Source organism: Procambarus clarkii, chromosome 14, assembly GCF_040958095.1.
Source record: "Procambarus clarkii isolate CNS0578487 chromosome 14, FALCON_Pclarkii_2.0, whole genome shotgun sequence".
NCBI lineage: Eukaryota > Metazoa > Arthropoda > Malacostraca > Decapoda > Cambaridae > Procambarus > Procambarus clarkii.
Genome location: NC_091163.1, coordinates 11,973,402 through 11,989,587, shown reverse-complemented (window position 1 = coordinate 11,989,587; position 16,186 = coordinate 11,973,402). Strand labels below are relative to the sequence as shown.

The 16,186-nt window shown below is 48.3% G+C and overlaps 1 protein-coding gene across 3 annotated transcripts in view; it reads left to right on the top strand.

Moving 5' to 3' along the window:
* The first annotated feature begins 2,499 nt into the window (after positions 1-2,499).
* Positions 2,500-16,186, top strand: part of LOC123771567 (Dihydrouridine synthase 1) — a 171,918-nt gene continuing 158,231 nt past the window's right edge. The window contains exon 1 of one of the 3 annotated variants that reach the window (XM_069324394.1): positions 2,500-2,808. The gene's annotated coding sequence lies outside the window, so the exon portion shown is untranslated. The remainder of the gene's footprint in view (positions 2,809-16,186) is intronic. The other 2 variants (XM_069324393.1, XM_045764179.2) reach the window with 2 other exon arrangements.

The window sequence follows — 16,186 nt, the reverse complement described above, 5'->3', positions numbered from 1 at the left end:
GCTCGGGTTATATAGTTACATCATATATATACATTGTATAAATGATATATTACATGGTCAATCTTGGATACAAGTCCAATATATCATCAAGTGTTCCAGTACTCGTATAGTAACTACAGAGTTCAGCATACCTTAGCCCAGGAGGGCGAAAGTCAGTCAGTATGGGACATTCTACAATATAATGCTCAAGAGAGTGCATGTTTTCTCTTTCACAAAGTTGACACATTGTGTACTCAACATTTGGGTTTTGAGAAAGCTGCCAGATACGTCTATATCCCAGGCGTATTCTGGCCACTATAACATCGCATTGCCGGGTTCTTGTTCTATTAGTCCCATATGTGAATGCCTCCTCACGGGGAGGTACTAGTATGAGGTAGAGCCCTGCCCGAAACGCTGTGCGTGTTAGTGACTTTGCAAGAATGGTATTTTTACAACCTTGTGCAATCTCGCATATCCATTGTACCTTGTAAATATTATTATTATTATAGGAGTGAGATGGTGAGTGGGGCAGTAGTGAGAGGTGATGGGGTGGATCAGATGATGGGAGGAGGTTCTTTTTTCTATTGTTTTTCTGTTTATTTTTTTCTATTGTACACTTTCCTCAGGATATGTGGTTCATAGTTGTTGACTTCCTGTGCCAATCTGTAGAGTCTGATCTTGCAGCTCTTGTGGTCATTGTACATACTCTGCACTGCTCTCTTTCAATAATTTTCTTAATCTGTGCAAGGCTCTGTGGTATGTAAATGTATACGTTCCCTCTTTTAGTGGCAAGTTTTGAAGCTGGAATTCCTCTATGACTTGGCATCCATATGATTAGTATTCGAAGACCTTGGCGTTTGAATTCTTGCATTAATGCTAAAGAATTTCCTGTCAACTGCAGCTCCAGCTTGTTGTCTCCGCTGGTCTACTGCTCCGACTGTGAAGTATGTGAAGCTGTCAGATGCCAAGTGTGCTTCTATATTCATGTGTGAAATGATCGGTGGCAGGTGGTGATTAGTCTGATTCATTTTCCTTGAATAATCTTAGTTTGCTGACACCAATACCAAAAGGGTTCGCATAAGGAAGTCTGCACGTAGTGTTGACACCTTTCTCAGTGATTGTATTTGTAAGGTATTGATAGTATTTAGTGTACAGTGGGTCCATCTGGTGCTATTGAAAGTCTTCTGAACTGAGTTAGTGATCCATTGTTTACATCACTAAGTCAACTGCTGTTTGGTAGGGTCAATATCTTGGAGATTGGCAGCGTCTGACACTCTTCCTTGGAGCATCTTGAAGTCTGCCAGTGTCCGACTCTGTTCCTTGGGGCATCTTGATCCACTCCTACAAAAAATTATCTAGTAATTAAGAAGAAATACTTAACAAATTAAAATCAGACGTTTCAGTATTTTTGCTAAAGTAAGTGTGAGTACCAGTGCCAGGTGCGGTGCTTACAACGTTCATGCAAACCATACATAATTTATCATGAAATATTTCCATCTGGTTTCTTATATTCCCCACCCATGTCTGAGACGCGCCAGCTGGGTGAACTGAAACACATGTGACAATTTAAGGAAGGTGATTTAAGGCCCAGTCACGTTCTATAAAAGAATTGTTAAAAAATATTCTGCCATTATCTAACTGTTACTACTTACTACTACTACCAAGATCTACCCTGGACTTATGTGATCACCCGTCATAACTCTTCCTTTTCGAGGAAGAGGTTCCCCAACGTCAAGAAACTGTCATACTAAAGTCCCCTTATCCTAACCTTCCAGAGGACCCAACACAGAAAACGGGACAGTATGTCAATTTCGCGAGTTGCTTCCATTTTATAGTACGACGATTTTTTTGGGCCTTAGGTAGAGTATACGTCAAAATGCAACGCTCTTATTAGTGAGGACGGGTTGCTTCCCCACTTCCTGTAGTCCTAATTTAGATTCGTCACTGCAACACCCCACACCCGGCTACAGTCGTCCCTTCCATACTCACTCCAAACTCGTCTCGACTCAACAAGCCACATCGTTGTCCCTAGACTGGCTTGGCTTGCCGTCGTGGCTGCCACAGGTGGAAGAGGACTTGAGGGGCCCGCGGCTCTCACATCAATGAGTTCGCGCCTGTACCATTCCCGCCTTCCCTTCCTGACCTGATAGTCACAACCTTAAGCCACCACAACCTGAATTGCCGTAGGCGTCGTCTCCTGTTTCAACTGCAATCGCCTTGTTTCAACCAGTTATGAACCCCCAGGTAGCCTGGTGAAGCGAGTCTACCATGTGAGAGTTATTCTGTATACTTGATCAGGTATTAAGATGTCAGAGGAAGGAAATATATTAAGTAAACGTCAGCATACAAATAGAGGATGAGGATCTTATAAAAGTTCAAAATAATAAGATGTCGACATTTTTGTGACGTGACATGACACTGGCGGACATCATAATGCGTCACCTGAGTTGCCACAGTCGTCAGGAATAAACGTACGTCACTGTCTCCTGGGAAGATAGAAGACTACGGTTCTGGATAAAGTATATGAGGGAAGGCTACAGTGTACGACTGGTGTGGAAGCTACTGAGGACATGACGTACGTCATTTCTCAGTGATTATGAAGATATTAGAGGCGACCTGAAGCCTAGATGGTGGTCGTTCCTGTGTGAACTCTGTGATATTCCTTCAAATGGAGGGAAGGAAGTAGGTGTTTCTGTGTGAAGCCTGTCAGGCGACTTCGTGTACTGAAGTGAGGACTGAAAGAAGCTGTGAGAGACTGTCCTAAAGGATTTTGTTGGACGACCAAGAGTAACGCCATCTAGGAGCGCCCTCACGTCCTAGAATTCTGCGGTAATCTCATTTAATTAGTTGATATAATGTTTACCTGTGTTTGATCATGTGCCCAGCGATTGTAGAGAATGAATGAATATAGGGTAGATATTTTATTAAGAGAGTGAGCAGAGATAAAGAGTTAGAGATGGGTGGACATGCTAGCGGCAGGAGCAACACATGCTTGCTCGCCTGTAGTCAGTAAGCTGGGGCCGGAGCTTCATTTCGGTGTGGACTCGTACGAAAACGGGGGAGGACCCACCGCGGTAGAGCCAGAGTGTTTTTTTTTTTTTTTTTTTTTTTAAATATCTACCACAGACGTGGCCACACATTTACAATGCTAACCAGCATATATACATTTTCTTCTGTCCTCCATGGACAGGGTTAGAGAAGTGAGCCAGAGTGTTGAAAGGGATACTCGACTTTATTAGTGCGAAATATTAAAAAATAAAAAGTTATCCATTTACTTTGCAAAAGGGGCAGGACTTGAGAAGGCCTCAGCTTTGGAACAATCATTTGTTTTATGCTATCATGGTCAAGGTGAGAATAGGGGAGTATTTGTTACTTCTTCCGAGATCATTGAATAATATTTACAGAAGATTCTTTTTTAATTTTAGTTTTCAAACCATTTTGATTGGTATAGCCAGCAGGCGTTTGGGGGTTCATAATGTGATCCCTGGCACGCTGTGCCCTATTGTATTCTGGCGACCCCGACCAGCCTATGTCCGTCCCGTACTTCAGACCACTCGCCGTGCAAATTTTGGTAAATTTTCCCCAGAGTAAAATCCTTCAAATTCTCATAATATCAGATTTAACCGTTTAGTGAGTAAGTCTGTAAGTCATATATCATAAGTCACTGTAAGTCTACCTACAGTAAGTATACCAGTATATTGTTCGGGTGTTCGCACTCAATATTACACAGCACAGCATTACTGAATATTACGGGAGCCTGGTGGCTGAGTGGAGAACACACTGTATAAATAGTCCTGTGGCCTGGGGATCGATCCCCGGCAATGGCGGAAACAAATGGGCAGAGTTTCTTTCACCCTCATGCCCCTGTTACCTAGCGGTAAATAGGTACCTGGGAGTTAGACAGCTGCTACAGGCTGCTTCCTGAGGATGTGTGTGAAAAAAATCGTTGGTTGACAGTTGAGAGGCGGGTCGAAAGAGCCAGAGCTCAACTCCCCCAAAACACAACCAGGTGAATACAACTAGGTGAATACAACAATAACAAATAAAGCACCTGTGTCACGATGTTTACAGCGGTGGCTGCGTCTTGCGTCATAACCCAGAACCTTTAATTATACAATCTAAACTAAGCCTAATTATATTGAATAGAAAACAAGACTCGTCCAGATGATGTCAGAAGGTCATCAATTTGATACCCAGCAGGGCAGCCAGTCTCCAACCAGGAGTTTAGTTTAGTTCCTTTATTATGCACCCATACCCATCTTGTGGGCGGTAGTGGTTACAGAGGCACATAATGGGCTCAGGGACTGAACCCCACAATTCATTTAGTTAAGCAAGTTTCAATCTTGATGAGCTAACCGTAAAATTCAATGCACATCGTCACATCATCAATGTGTTCGAGATCGACCACAAGTACAGTTTCTAAATTAAGCAACTGACATATGTGGAGAGCTATTGTCACAGTTGATATGTTTGTCCTGCACACCGCCCCCCATCCAGTGGGCAGCGGTGGATAGGTTACAATCACTTAGTTACTACCTACAGTTAGCAAACTGGGAATATTTGGGTTAAATTTCTGGTAGCAGATCATTTTGAATGAAATATTGACACATCCCTAGTTCAGAGTTCAGTATTCCTCTACACACCCCTGGCCACCCTTCTTTTGCAATAATTCATTTATTTCTTGAGTTAATAAGTCTATTGAACTTATATTTATGAATGCTATCCTTCGACCATCCCATGTAACTGTGGGCTGGTGAAGCAGTCAACCATCCCATGCAGCTGTGGACTGGTGAAGCAGTCAACCATCCAATGTAACTGTGGACTGGTGAAGCAGTCAACCATCCCATGTAACTGTGGACTGGTGAAGCAGTCAACCATCCCATGCAGCTGTGGACTGGTGAAGCAGTCAACCATCCTATGCAGCTGTGAACTGGTGAAGCAGTCAACCATCCCATGCAGCTGTGGACTGGTGAAGCAGTCAACCATCCCATGCAGCTGTGGACTGGTGAAGCAGTCAACCATCCCATGCAGCTGTGGACTGGTGAAGCAGTCAACCATCCCATGCAGCTGTGGACTGGTGAAGCAGTCAACCATCCCATGCAGCTGTGGGCTGGTGAAGCAGTCAACCATCCCATGCAGCTGTGGACTGGTGAAGCAGTCAACCATCCCATGCAGCTGTGGACTGGTGAAGCAGCCAACCATCCCCTGCAGCTGTGGACTGGTGAAGCAGCCAACCATCCCATGCAGCTGTGGACTGGTGAAGCAGTCAACCATCCCATGCAGCTGTGGACTGGTGAAGCAGCCAACCATGCCATGCAGCTGTGGGCAATAATGTAGCACAAACACTGCCGAGCGGACAGGAAGGCGGCTGATTCCTGGAAATATTGATAAAGTGTAGGCCTTGACTCAAGGCTGGTCACCCCACCCATCTGTGGCCGCTCGCCTGCCCTCGCGGCTTTCCTGTCCCGCTCCCCGCGCCTCCTGCCGCCCTCTTCCAGCGCCGCTCCCCGCGTCTCCTGCCGCCCTCTTCCAGCGCCGCTCCCCGCGTCTCCTGCCGCCCTCTTCCAGCGCCGCTCCCCGCGCCTCCTGCCGCCCTCTTCCAGCGCCGCTCCCCGCGCCTCCTGCCGCCCTCTTCCAGCGCCGCTCCCCGCGCCTCCTGCCGCCCTCTTCCAGCGCCGCTCCCCGCGCCTCCTGCCGCCCTCTTCCAGCGCCGCTCCCCGCGCCTCCTGCCGCCCTCTTCCAGCGCCGCTCCCCGCGCCTCCTGCCGCCCTCTTCCAGCGCCGCTCCCCGCGCCTCCTGCCGCCCTCTTCCAGCGCCGCTCCCCGCGCCTCCTGCCGCCCTCTTCCAGCGCCGCTCCCCGCGCCTCCTGCCGCCCTCTTCCAGCGCCGCTCCCCGCGTCTCCTGCCGCCCTCTTCCAGCGCCGCTCCCCGCGCCTCCTGCCGCCCTCTTCCAGCGCCGCTCCCCGCGCCTCCTGCCGCCCTCTTCCAGCGCCGCTCCCCGCGCCTCCTGCCGCCCTCTTCCAGCGCCGCTCCCCGCGCCTCCTGCCGCCCTCTTCCAGCGCCGCTCCCCGCGCCTCCTGCCGCCCTCTTCCAGCGCCGCTCCCCGCGCCTCCTGCCGCCCTCTTCCAGCGCCGCTCCCCGCGCCTCCTGCCGCCCTCTTCCAGCGCCGCTCCCCGCGCCTCCTGCCGCCCTCTTCCAGCGCCGCTCCCCGCGCCTCCTGCCGCCCTCTTCCAGCGCCGCTCCCCGCGCCTCCTGCCGCCCTCTTCCAGCGCCGCTCCCCGCGCCTCCTGCCGCCCTCTTCCAGCGCCGCTCCCCGCGTCTCCTGCCGCCCTCTTCCAGCGCCGCTCCCCGCGCCTCCTGCCGCCCTCTTCCAGCGCCTCTCCCCGCCCGTCCTCAGCGCCTCCTGCCGCCCGCTGCCAGCGCCTCCTGCCGCCCGCTGCCAGCGCCTCCTGCCGGCCGCTGCCAGCGCCTCCTGCCGCCCGCTGCCAGCGCCTCCTGCCGCCCGCTGCCAGCGCCTCCTGCCGCCCGCTGCCAGCGCCTCCTGCCGCCCGCTGCCAGCGCCTCCTGCCGCCCGCTGCCAGCGCCTCCTGCCGGCTGATTTACGCAATCAACAAAAACTATCGCCATTCCAGGTGTGGCAAGACGCCAATTAGAATGATAAAACACCTTGCCAAATATATTTTAATAGAACGGGGTCCCAGCTTGCCTGCCAGTTAAGCTCTCAAAACCACACTTCCGCCAAACTTGTCTCTCACATTTTCTGAAGTTTTAAGAATAAATTTATTTAGATGTTAGTTGTGTATATATTATTTTCCATCCTGATTTGAGGTCTTAAAAATGTCTTCATATCTTAAAGAGGTCTTAAAAATGTCTTCATATCTTAAAGAGGTCTTAAAAATGTCTTCCTATCTTTAAAGAGGTCTTAAAAATGTCTTCCTATCTTAAAGAGGTCTTAAAAATGTCTTCATATCTTAAAGAGGTCTTAAAAATGTCTTCCTATCTTAAAAGAGGTCTTCAAAATGTCTTCATATCTTAAAGAGGTCTTAAAAATGTCTTCATATCTTAAAGAGGTCTTAAAAATGTCTTCATATCTTAAAGAGGTCTTAAAAATGTCTTCCTATCTTTAAAGAGGTCTTAAAAATGTCTTCCTATCTTAAAAGAGGTCTTAAAAATGTCTTCATATCTTAAAGAGGTCTTAAAAATGTCTTCATATCTTAAAGAGGTCTTAAAAATGTCTTCATATCTTCATATCATATCTTAATATCTTACGAGAGGTGGAGTGGATTTGAGTCAAGCGTAGCTCTTGCCGGCCATCCTGCTAAGCTAACGTAGCTCTTGCAGAAGGTCATACTGCCAAGCTATCGTAGCATATGCTGAAGGTCATACTGCTAAGCTATCGTAGCTCATGCTGAAGGTCATACTACTAAGCTATCGTAGCTCAAGCTGAAGGTAATACTGCTAAGCTATCGTAGCTCTTACAGGTAATACTGCTAAGCTATCGTAGCTCATGCTGAAGGTCATACTGCTAAGCTATCGTAGTTCATGCTAAAGAGCATACTGTTAAGCTATCGTAGCTCATGCTGAAGGTCATACTGCTAAGATATCGTAGCTCATGTTGAAGGTTAAACTGCTAAGATATCGTAGCTCATGCTGAAGGTCATACTGCTAAGCTATCGTAGCTCTTGCAGGTTATACTACTCATACTGCTAAGCTATCGTAGCTCATGCTGGCTGAAGGTCACACTGCTAAGCTATGAGGAGCCTGCTGGCAGCTCAGTGACTTGAGAAAACGTCCAGAAATTACTGAATCAGTGTTGGTCATTGTTGTTCATTGCCAAATAAGGTGTGTCTGATCCATGAGGTTGTTGGTGTTCCTGTCCCACAGGACGTCCATCAGCCAGGCTAATCACCCCATCCTCCTGTTTAGGAAGTGCTTATAATAACGATGAACACCATCGTACATATATGTTGACGTCAAAGGCAATTAGAAAGTAGAAATGTGTACTATTGAATTTGGGGAAACCGGAAAAGTTTTTGTGCTGATGTCCACATCAGCACAAAATAGATAGTACATTTTTGTACCAGATAGTACAAAAATGTACTATCTAAACAAGTGGATGGGTTGGGCTAGTTCACTACCTCCAACAGGAGGATGGGTTGGGCTAGTTCACTACCTCCAACAGGAGGATGGGTTGGACTACTTCACTACCTCCAACAGGAGGATGGGTTGGACTACTTCACTACCTCCAACAGGAGGATGGGTTGGGCTAGTTCACTACCTCCAACAGGAGGATGGGTTGGACTACTTCACTACCTCCAACAGGAGGATGGGTTGGACTACTTCACTACCTCCAACAGGAGGATGGGTTGGGCTAGTTCACTACCTCCAACAGGAGGATGGGTTGGACTACTTCACTACCTCCAACAGGAGGATGGGTTGGGCTACTTCACTACCTCCAACAGGAGGATGGGTTGGGCTAGTTCACTACCTCCAACAGGAGGATGGGTTGGGCTACTTCACTACCTCCAACAGGAGGATGGGTTGGGCTAGTTCACTACCTCCAACAGGAGGATGGGTTGGGCTAGTTCACTACCTCCAACAGGAGGATGGGTTGGACTACTTCACTACCTCCAACAGGAGGATGGGTTGGGCTAGTTCACTACCTCCAACAGGAGGATGGGTTGGACTACTTCACTACCTCCAACAGGAGGATGGGTTGGGCTACTTCACTACCTCCAACAGGAGGATGGGTTGGGCTAGTTCACTACCTCCAACAGGAGGATGGGTTGGACTACTTCACTACCTCCAACAGGAGGATGGGTTGGGCTACTTCACTACCTCCAACAGGAGGATGGGTTGGGCTAGTTCACTACCTCCAACAGGAGGATGGGTTGGGCTAGTTCACTACCTCCAACAGGAGGATGGGTTGGACTACTTCACTACCTCCAACAGGAGGATGGGTTGGACTACTTCACTACCTCCAACAGGAGGATGGGTTGGGCTAGTTCACTGCCTCCAACAGGAGGATGGGTTGGACTACTTCACTACCTCCAACAGGAGGATGGGTTGGACTACGTCACTACCTCCAACAGGAGGATGGGTTGGACTACTTCACTACCTCCAACAGGAGGATGGGTTGGACTACTTCACTACCTCCAACAGGAGGATGGGTTGGACTACTTCACTACCTCCAACAGGAGGATGGGTTGGGCTAGTTCACTACCTCCAACAGGAGGATGGGTTGGACTACTTCACTACCTCCAACAGGAGGATGGGTTGGACTACTTCACTACCTCCAACAGGAGGATGGGTTGGACTACTTCACTACCTCCAACAGGAGGATGGGTTGGACTACTTCACTACCTCCAACAGGAGGATGGGTTGGACTAGTTCACTACCTCCAACAGGAGGATGGGTTGGGCTACTTCACTACCTCCAACAGGAGGATGGGTTGGACTACTTCACTACCTCCAACAGGAGGATGGGTTGGGCTAGTTCACTACCTCCAACAGGATGATGGGTTGGACTAGTTCACTACCTCCAACAGGAGGATGGGTTGGACTACTTCACTACCTCCAACGGGTTAGGGAAGTAGCCCGTTCTCTCTCATGGTTGTTTTCACTCTTGCGATATTTTCACATGTGTTCGCCTGTATCTGAAGAGTGGCGAACCTGAAATGTTTACAGTGTGTCTCGGCCTCCCCGACTTTACATTAGGTATATTATGTACTTCCTACCTTATCTCTCACTTCAGGATGCTGAAGTTTCATAGTTGAGGGTTGGAACCTGACTCCCCAGTATTTTATCCCCAGATATCTCCTTCGCCCCATGCCAAAGAATACAATTTGAGTGCTTGTGCGGGTCCAGTTGTTCTCAGTTCGGTGACTGAGTCAGTACGGGAAATAAATGATCCCTGTTAATTTTGTCTCTGCTGTCTCGCCTGCCTCAAAAGGCAATGTGAGAACGGTACAGTTTTGGAGAGAGCAATTGCTCTCTATGGTACGAGAGACTATGGTACGTACCATAGTCTCTCGAGGAGTACCGTCAATGGTGTGTGTCTTCCTGTGTTCTCAACACTGTCGTTATTCTCAATGGCATTAATTTACCGTTGCTGTGTTTGCCTCGATGTGCTCTCTGAACGTTGAGTCTTCGGAAATTATTATTATTCTAAGATCTTTGACTTGGTCGCTGCTTTCTGTGAGAAGAACCAAGTCACTTGAACCAAGTCATTATATCTTGTCATATTTGCTCATAATTTTTTCCGCTCTCTGCCACAGGATGGGTACAAGAACATCAACAGTCTCCGTGGTGTAGTGGTAAGACACTCGCCTGGCGTTCCGCGAGCGCTATGTCATTGGTTCGTATCCTGGCCGGGGAGGATTTACTGGGCACAATTCCTTAACTGTAGCCTCTGTTTAACGCAACAGTAAAATGTGTACTTGGATGAAAAAACGATTCTTCGCGGCAGGGGATCGTATTCCAGGGACCATAGGATTAAGGACTTGCCCGAAACGCTACGCGTACTAGTGGCTGTACAAGAATGTAACAACTCTTGTATATATCTCAAAAAAAAAAAAAAAAAAAAAAAATAGAGTTGTAGAAGGTAGTTCTACGAGGCAGCTTCTATTTAAATCCCTCAAACTCATTTATATATATTGTAAAATGTACGCTGAAGCAATTAATTAGTCGCACGTCTAGTAAATTACTCGATAATCTGATTCCATAAATCAACCACATTATTCCCGGTATTTACCCAGGTCTTATCTGATTATAAACTTCAACTTATATTCGTTGCTTCGTGTTTTATTTTGTGTTGATATATATTTAAAACTTTATTTATAACCAATTTGTTATATTCTGTTATCCCTTATATATAATGTTGTAATGTTACATATATATAATATTTGAACGTGTTTAAATAGTTACATTTTTGAAGTGTTGGTCAAGAGAGAGGTATTATGTCGACCACTATTGTGGTAGTGGACGAGGCACGACTACACGACACAGGCGAGGCATGACTACACGACACAGGCGAGGCACGACTACACGACACAGGCGAGGCATGACTACACGACACAGGCGAGGCATGACTACACGACACAGGCGAGGCATGACTACACGACACAGGCGAGGCACGACTACACGACACAGGCGAGGCATGACTACACGACACAGGCGAGGCACGACTACACGACACAGGCGAGGCATGACTACACGACACAGGCGAGGCACGACTACACGACACAGGCGAGGCATGACTACACGACACAGGCGAGGCACGACTACACGACACAGGCGAGGCATGACTACACGACACAGGCGAGGCATGACTACACGACACAGGCGAGGCACGACTACACGACACAGACGAGGCACGACTACACGACACAGGCGAGGCACGACTACACGACACAGGCGAGGCATGACTACACGACACAGACGAGGCACGACTACACGACACAGGCGAGGCATGACTACACGACACAGACGAGGCACGACTACACGACACAGGCGAGGCACGACTACACGACACAGACGAGGCACGACTACACGACACAGGCGAGGCACGACTACACGACACAGGCGAGGCATGACTACACGACACAGGCGAGGCACGACTACACGACACAGGCGAGGCACGACTACACGACACAGGCGAGGCATGACTACACGACACAGGCGAGGCATGACTACACGACACAGGCGAGGCATGACTACACGACACAGGCGAGGCATGACTACACGACACAGGCGAGGCATGACTACACGACACAGGCGAGGCACGACTACACGACACAGACGAGGCACGACTACACGACACAGGCGAGGCACGACTACACGACACAGGCGAGGCATGACTACACGACACAGACGAGGCACGACTACACGACACAGGCGAGGCATGACTACACGACACAGACGAGGCACGACTACACGACACAGGCGAGGCACGACTACACGACACAGACGAGGCACGACTACACGACACAGGCGAGGCACGACTACACGACACAGGCGAGGCATGACTACACGACACAGGCGAGGCACGACTACACGACACAGGCGAGGCACGACTACACGACACAGGCGAGGCATGACTACACGACACAGGCGAGGCATGACTACACGACACAGGCGAGGCATGACTACACGACACAGGCGAGGCACGACTACACGACACAGGCGAGGCATGGAAGCAGGCTATTGTGTCGCCATAAACAAGGTTGACACTTTACCTGCACTCCATTTTACTGACATATTCATTCAAGGTTCAGATTCTTGTCAAGTGACCGTTGTTTATAAGAGCACTGAGCACACTGAGCACACCCACAAGTGGAAGATGTATACAACACCAGTATGTATATGTATATTGCTGGGCACTGTAAAGCACTAATACTCGCCAGCATACGAGCTATTAATTTATTAAGCATTCAAGCACGCTGTTTGAGCGCTCAGTAACTCGGTAACCCTCTCCATGGCGGACAGAAGAAAACTATATATGTTGGTTAACACTGTGTAAATAGAAAATAAACTATAAGAAAAAAATCCAAATCACTTTCAGGTAAATCTTGTAAAAAGTGATATGAATCGGCGGACTTTCCTTCCGTCAAATATAAGAAATATTGCCGGGACAATAGTGGACTTGATCAAGAAGCAATTAGACGCGTTCCTTCATGAAGTGCCGGAACAACCAGCCTGTGGTGGATTTGTGGGCCTACGGGCCCCTGCAAGCAACAGTCTGTTGGACCAAGTTATCAAAAGTCAAGACTCCTAGGCGCTTGGCAAGGAGAACTCCCAGAACCCGCTCCCAATATTCTCCAGGAGAGTCGCAATGACTTCCCTGGAAACATAAACCGAAACTGTCTCTATTTTCAGCTTGTTACAACTTGTAATAAAGTTGTTACATCTTGGCTTAACGTGTTTATGACGTATTAGAACGTTGTTACAACTTGCTATATTGGTTGTTATAACTGGTTAGGTGGTGTTAAAACTTGTTCGAACGTTGTACCAACGTCGTAGTTTCGGTGTGTGTTTGGCGGGTTGGCGCTTTCCCCTTCCCTTCGAGGATTAAGTGAAATCTCTAGAGAAACTTGACATTGTTATTCCTCTGCGGCAGTGTGTGCCAATGGCGTGATTGAGGAGAAATTATTATTGCTAAACGAGTGCCAGAGTGAGAGGCTGGGAGGGAGGGAGGGAGGGAGGGAGGGAGTGGTGGCGGGCTCCTGCTCATGGTCACCAGTTTTTGCGCTCTACCAAATTCTGAGAACTACAACCTACGTATTCCCGCGGCTCGCCTCCAGTCCTGTTTACCTGTAACTGTTGAGGCCGGTGAGGGTCGTAACGTAACACTGCGCGTGTATTGCAACATTGCGTCATTCATCAACACTTCTGTGTACTCACAGATCGATTGTGACACAATCGACTTGAGAATGGTCCAGGACGGACCGAAACGTCGTCGTCCCTTCACTTTCTAGTGTGTGAGTTGGTCAACATATTTCAGCCACGTTAATTGTGACTCCTCGTCTGTACTCCCAGAGTGCCGCTACAACACAGTCACGCTAGTACCAGAAGAGTGAAAAGTTTTATTTGTGTATGAAATTCCCTAAGTGCGTACTCTAGCCTGTGCTAGCGTGAGTGCGTAATATTGCTTAGTTGCCTCCCTTGTGCCCTGACCTTCACTTTGGCTGGACCCCCTCCCGTCCCGTCCCGTCCCGTCCCAAACCCTTGTCCTGATCCCTTCCCAGTACTATAGCCATAATGGCTTGCCGTTTTTCCCCTGATAATTCCCTCCCTTCCCCTCCCCAAATAAGGTTACCGGCCGCCTGGTATAGACCTCGCGGACATAAACTACCGCTATTCAGGGAGCCTCGTTCCACCATAGGGCGGGCATTGGTTATGGGATGGAAAAAAGGTGACATTTGATATAATGGTTGAAAAAGGTCAGCAAAAATGAGAGTGCAGTACTCATGCCTTCCGCCAGGCTGAAAATGTCAACACTAAGACAGATAATGGGACTTTATCCATAGCCGATCTATGACAGCCATATTACTCGGCTCATTGTCGACTGCTGCTTTAATGACAAACACACACACACACACACACACACACACACACACACACACACACACACACACACACACACACACACACACACACACACACACACACACACACACACACACACACACACACACACACACACACACACACACACACACACATGGAGATGTGTGGCTGGAGTGAAAGGGAAGGTACTCCGGTACCTAAGCAACAGGAGACAACGAGTCAGTGTGAGGGGTGAGGTCTCAGATTGGCGAGACGTTACAAGTGGAGTCCCGCAGGGGTCAGTCCTTGAACCTATACTGTTTCTGGTATATGTAAATGATCTCCCAGAGGGTATAGATTCGTTCCTCTCAATGTTTGCCGACGATGCAAAAATTATGAGGATTGAAACAGAGGATGATAGTAGGAGGCTACAAGATGACCTGGATAAACTGAGTGAATGGTCCAACAAATAGCTGTTGAAGTTCAACCCGAGTAAATGCAAAGTAATGAAACTAGGCAGTGGAAACAGGAGGCCAGGCACAGGATACAGAATAGGAGATGAAGTACTTAATGAAACAGACAGAGAGAAAGATCTAGGAGTTGATATCACGCCAAACCTGTCTCCTGAAGCCCACATAAAGAGAATAACGTCTGCGGCATATGCGAGGCTGGCTAACATCAGAACGGCGTTCAGGAACCTGTGTAAGGAATCATTCAGAATATTGTACACCACATATGTAAGATCAATCCTGGAGTATGCGGCCCCAGCATGGAGCCCGTACCTTGTCAAGCACAAGACGAAGCTGGAAAAAGTCCAAAGGTATGCTACTAGACTAGTCCCAGAACTAAGAGGCATGAGTTATGAGGAAAGGCTGCGGGAAATGCACCTTACGACACTGGAAGACAGAAGAGTAAGGGGGGGACATGATCACAACCTACAAAATCCTCAGGGGAATCGACCGGGTAAACAAGGATGAACTATTCAACACTGGTGGGACGCGAACATGGGGACACAGGTGGAAGCTGAGTACCCAAATGAGCCACAGAGACGTTAGAAAGAACTTTTTCAGTGTTAGAGTAGTTAGTAAATGGAATGCACTAGGAAGTGATGTGGTGGAGGCTGACTCCATACACAGTTTCAAATGTAGATATGATAGAGCCCAGTAGGCTCAGGAATCTGTACACCAGTTGATTGACGGTTGAGAGGCGGGACCAAAGAGCCAAAGCTCAACCCCCGCAAGCACAATTAGGTGAGTACACACACGTGTGTGTCAGATCCTATTGCTTCCCGCCTCAGGGGAAGCAATAGGATCTCAGAAGGGACAGAAGAGAGTCAGTTTAAGGGTGATGTACTCGAACATAGATAGGATCACAAGCAAGGCAAGTGAACTAAGGGAAAGAGCACAAGAAGTGAACCCAGATGTAATCGGACTAACAGAAACAAAACTCTCAGGAATCAAAACAAATGCGGTGTTTCCACAGGACTACACTGTAATAAGGAAAGAGAGGGAGAGAAGGGGAGGAGGTGGAGTGGCCCTACTAATGAGAAGGGAATGGTGTTTCAAGGAGATGGTCATCCCGGGCTGCGAGGGCTTCAGAGACTACATAACAGGCACCATGACAATGGGAGGACCAAAAGTAGTAGTAGCAGTGATATATAACCCTCCACCAAATGACAGAAGACCTAGGCAAGAGTATGACAACAACAACACGGCAGTTAATTCTATAATTGAGAAGGCAGCCTCTGCTGCCTGTAGAAATAGGTCCCACCTACTCATCACTGGGGACTTCAATCACGGAAGTGCACCCAGATTCTTCACTCTGAACGACTCCGACATAAGGAAAATCGGTTTTGAGGCCCCAGTAGGAATGAGCGACCATAGTACACTGGTGTTTGAGTATCTGGTTGAAGAAGTGTTATTGAACTCGAGGAGGGGTACTGAAAACAAAAGGCTGGCATTCCGTAGGAGAAACTATGAGGAGATAAGAAGATTCCTTACAGATATAACATGGGAAACAGAGCTCAGGGGAAAGACGGCCCAAGACATGATGGACTACATCGCGCAGAAATGCAAGGAGGCAGCAAACAAGTTTGTCCCAGTCCAAAAGGAAGACAACGAAATGAAGATGAGAAACCCCTGGTTTATTCAGAGATGTAGGATA